This window comes from Mus caroli, unplaced genomic scaffold, assembly GCF_978045245.1.
Source record: "Mus caroli unplaced genomic scaffold, Mus_caroli_1 scaffold_18, whole genome shotgun sequence".
Classification (NCBI taxonomy): domain Eukaryota; kingdom Metazoa; phylum Chordata; class Mammalia; order Rodentia; family Muridae; genus Mus; species Mus caroli.
This window is the reverse complement of record NW_028227273.1, coordinates 42,706,619-42,711,768: the sequence shown is the minus strand read 5'-3', so window position 1 is coordinate 42,711,768 and position 5,150 is coordinate 42,706,619. Positions and strand designations below refer to the sequence as shown.

Genomic DNA, 5,150 nt, shown 5'->3' with positions numbered 1-5,150 from the left:
AAGGAGGAGGAGGAGAAGAAAAAGAAGAAGGAGGAGGATGAGGAAAAGGAGAAGGAGGAGGAGGAGGAGGAGGAGGAAGCAAAAATGTCTGGATTATATAGGGAAGAACCTTTGGAGGAAGGATAGCCTAACTCCTGGGCTGGAAAGTTCAGTATTGGGGGGCAGATGTCAGGTAAGTACTGAGGCATGCTGGAAGAACCTGGAGGTCAGGTCTCCTTTGATACATAAAATATGTACTTCATTCCTTTGACTCTCCCAAACCAAACAATAAGCACATGTAAAAATAAATAAAATGAGGTGATTCTGGATGAAACAGGAGAGTTTCATGAACTAGGGGAAGCAAAAGAAAAAAAGAAAATATGTGACTATATAGTGAATGCTTAGTCTCCGAGATGAGAGACTTACAGAAAAGGATGAAAACTGACAGCTTAAAGCTTAGAATGGAAGAACAGAAAGATCCCAGTGTTTTGAAGGGAAGATAAGTCCCTTAACTCCCTTCCTGATTATTTTTCTAGTGTAGTACTCAAACTGGGTCCACCTTGTCATATCCTTGTTGATACCAACTTTATCAACTTTCTTATGAAATCTAAATTGGCTTTGGACTTGGGGCCATCAATAGACTGTCTATATGCCAAGTGTATTCCTTGTATAACTGGATGTATAATGGCAAAGATTGAGAAAAGGGGCAGAAGTATTGGGTGGCACTAAGGATGGCCAAGGATCTACAATTTGATTGGTTGCCATGGACACACAAAAGAACCTATGCTGTTGACTGCTTGGTACAGAAAGTAACTCAGCATAAATACTATATTGTGGTCATAGATGACAAGTACCTTAAAAGGAAAATCCAGATGACCCCTGAAATCCTATCATGCATATTTCTAACCTTATTGCAATATTGAATGGATGTTGATGATTATGGAGCCCCTTGGTTCTAATTCTTATAATACAAAACTCCTAACTTCTTGTTTTTCTTTAACCTAATTTCTATGTTGCCAGTTAATTCTCTGTCTCTCTGTCTCTGTTTCTCTGTCTCTCTCTGTCTCTCTGTCTCTCTCTCTGTCTCTCTGTCTCTCACACACACACAAATATATCTTTAAATAAGAAGATAACAGAGGTATTAAAATCAATCAAACAAATAAATAAACAACAACCAACAACTACCACCGACACAAACTACAAAACAGCAAAAGAGAAAACATAGATCTGTGCTAGACTTTTGGGTAGTTTTGATCTTCCCTGGGTACTGGGTCTTTTTCTTCTAAGGAAGAAAAACCCCTAATTTTAAAATCTGGTCTAAAAATAATAAAGTCCTATTGTGAGAGAATTGATTGTAGAAGACCCCACAGTGCCCATAGAAACAAATGTCTGTGCCCCACATTGCTGGATGCCACAGGAGGTTTCCTATGCACATAGCCTGCTCAGCTCACCAAAGCTACCCTACCATACCTATCTTAGAGATGAAGACAAAGAATAAGTTTTGATCTCCAAACTAACCCTCCACGTCTTTTATCTTCAACATGATAACCAGATTCCATCTCACACAGTATGGGCAAATCAACAAACAAACATCCATTCTAAGTTGGCCCAGGTGTTCTAAAATGGCTTCTTTTTAAAATTGGTTTTGCACTTCCTTGTAGGGATGTGTGAAACAGTCAGGGGCAACTGAAGTCAGTCTGGTGACTTGAACATCTTGCTGTAAAACATTCAGCAGAGATGACCTCAAACTGCTCAACTACCCCGAGAAATGCTGCTTTTGAGTCAAATTTGCTTCTCTTCAGACAAGATTAATTTAAAAAGATAACAGATTCTTATTCTTTAGTTATAGCAAACCCAAAATGCCAATGCCCTTTTTATCCTGCTTTGAAACACAAAGACACACCGTGTGAAAGGTGGGTTGCTTTGGACAAGTGTAAACACCCAGCCATCAAAGAGCTTCCTGAGTTATTAGTAATGTGAGTGCAGTCATGGAGTTCTGAGATGTGTACATAACCATCCAGGCAGAGGGAGATAGTGTAATTAATTTGAAGCTGTTATGATGTTTCAATTGATTTGGATCAGAAAAAAAGGAGAACAATTAAGAAGAATCAGAAAACAATATCCCTTTTAGTATTCTAAAGGGAAGAGAAAAATTAAATAGGAGTTTAATTGAAAATTCTGATCTATGTGAGGGAAAAGGAAAGTTATGTATAAAGGATTCTTGACTTATTTTGGTTGTACTAGTATTGGGCTAGCATCTGCTGCAACGCAAGTCTGGGTTACAGTGTTGACCAAATGTCCTATAGGACAGGAAGTCCAGGTTAGAAGTTAAAGTATTGAAGCAGGCTTAAGAACTCGTTGACTTGAATGGTTTGGGAACTGTTCTACCAGAGTTTTAGTCCTCAAAATTACTATTCAGTAGGAACTATGAGATGTCATTATCTTAGTATATTTGTGATCTCCCGTGGCTATTTGGCATTCTGAATGTAATCTTAGGTACAAAGTTGAAGTATATGTGCCTGTGTTTATGGCTTACACCCACTAGCCCTGTTGTAACCTGTAGCATGCTTATTTAACAGAGAAAGCTCACTAATACGATGCGAAGCCAATTACAGAGGGTAAAAAAAATTTAAGTTTAGACTTTACAAAACAACTTAGAAGATAAATCACTAAGAGTTACCTGACCATAAAATAGCATCTTTCTATACAGCATCAGTTACTCTTTACTCAATTAATTATGCATAAAGTATCTGCTATAATTATATGTTATCTCTTGTTGTTTACTTCTTCAATTTTTACTAGAACAAACCAAGGTTTCCTGTGTCCACGGTCCACATAATTTTCTCGTGAGCACAGAGGTTCCATATACGAGAGCTTGGAGCCTGCAAACCTTATTGGACTAGAACTTTCATCTGAGCTCTTCATGTCGTGGCTTATGATTATCATCCCAGCACTAGGGGTTGGCCTAGGGGTATTGGAGGCTTTCTCAATCTTGAGGATAACCTGAGCTACAACTGCCTAAAACAAAACAAAAACAAAACAAGCCAGAATTCAGCTTCAAAGAGGAGTGAAGACAACAGTCCTTCTCGCAACTACGGGATCTGCTGCTTAACAGTACGATTTAAAAATAATTCAGTGCCTACCAAGCATGGTAGAATACTTTTAATTCTTGAAAAGAGATCGAAATTCGTATTTGAATCAGCTTTTCAAAATTGTGCGATTCCAAGCCGGGCGTGGTGGCGCACGCCTTTAATCCCAGCACTCGGGAGGCAGAAGCAGGCGGATTTCTGAGTTCGAGGCCAGCCTGGTCTACAAAGTGAGTGCCAGGACAGCCAGAGCTACACAGAGAAACACTGTCTCAAAAAACCAAAAAAAAAAAAAAAAAAATTGTGCGATTCCTTTTCACCTGAAGTGTATAGTTGTATGACCTCAGACGCCATCATGAACCAGCTGATGAAGCTGAGTTCTTTGCAAACGTCTAAGAACATTAAAGTCAATAGGAAATTAATAGATAAAGATGCTACTCTATGGAGACAACCAACCCTGGCTTCTGGCTGGAGATGGACTACAGCTAAGAATGAGAAACTCACTTTTTTTTTGTTTTTAGTATTTTGTCTTGCTTGCATCGAGGTACTAGTTATCTTGGAAGGGACCATTTCTGGCAGGTCAGACAGTATGAAGAACTACTTGAGTTCACCGTGTTAGATGAGGCATAAGAACTGGTTCATGGTAATGTAATAAGTAAATTATAGAACATGAAAAACCTTGTCAATGTCATTACCACTGTTGTCTTGTTCAGTTATATAAGCCCATGCCTATTCATCCATGAGTCTGCTGTTAGCTGGTATTATATCTTTTCTCTGCTCTTTCTCAACCTTTCTCTTTTGATGCCTAACAGTTAACATCTAAGACCAATGGGAGAGTTTTCTTGCTTTTTTTTTTTTTTTTTTTTATCAACCCTTCACTGATGAAACAGCATGAAAAAAAAAAGAAGCATTTGTCATTCACACAGCAAGATTGGTTGGGAAATCTTGGAAATTACAAACTGTGTTTGTATTTTTGTTCCAATCAGTCAGCCTCTTTTTCCTTCTGTATCTGGGTGATACTGTTTGTCTTCCCTTTACTCCTACAAGGTAGGGGAAGGGAGAGGAGGAGGGGGAGGTGGAAGAGAAAGGAAGGAGGGAGAGAGGCAGAGTAAAGTGCTTTTTGAGGTTTTATGAGTGACTTTTTGTTACTGTGATAAAACTGTTTGACCAAGGCCACAGAAGAGTTAATTTGGGCTTATAGTTGCAGAGGGATCAGAGTCCATCACAACTGGAAACATAGTAGCAACCAGCAGATCCAGCAGCAGCAAGAAGCTAACAGATTATGTCCTTAACCAGAAGCACAACATAGATCCCATGACAGAGGCTTTTAATCTCAAAGCTCACTCCCCCACCCCCGACCCCAGTGGTGCTCTTCCTCCAGCAAGGCTGCCCCATGAAACATCCCCAAATAGTGCCATCACCTGAGGACCAAGTATTCAAATGCTGGAGACTTTGGGGTACATTATCATTCAATCAGCACATTTTCCTTTAGTAGCAGAGTGTACTTTTAGGGGTTATTATTTATTCTGCCATCTTTTAAAGCTTTTGCAAGTATTTAGTGTTTAGAGTGTTGTTATGGATGGCAGACATGGAGATGGCATGTGCATTTCAACGTATCAAGGTGGTATGGAGACTAAATTACAATCTTTTCTAAAAACTATTCCATTTTAAAATGGTAAGTTTAGGTTTCCTTATAATTACATAATAAAAGAGACTTTAGGTTTAAGAATCAGGAAATCTTAGCATCCATTCCCTCCAATCATCCCCGCCTTTCACATTTGTTCTTTCACTGAGTAACCGTGTGAATATAGAGCCAAGGCCTGCTTACCTGGTCGCTAAGGCCTCTGTCGCCTTGGCAACTAAACTTTTCAGAGATTACAGGGAAAATGTTTTCTTCAGCCCCAGAGCTGTTTTAATACTTTCAAATGTCAGAAAAAAGGCATCTAGAGTCCCACAGGTGCTGGTGTGAATAGGGGCAAGAGATACTATTTACAAACATGTTTAGCAGATTCTTCACCAGGAAGCAACCTTCAAAACACGTACATAAATTTTAAAAATCAAAAGGAATGTCGATAAATTGTGGAG

The 5,150-nt window shown here is 39.1% G+C and overlaps 1 pseudogene; it reads left to right on the top strand.

The window, feature by feature from the left end:
- Window positions 1-325: 325 nt before the first annotated feature.
- Window positions 326-938, top strand: LOC110312271 (rRNA-processing protein FCF1 homolog pseudogene; annotated as a pseudogene).
- The last annotated feature ends 4,212 nt before the right edge of the window (window positions 939-5,150 follow it).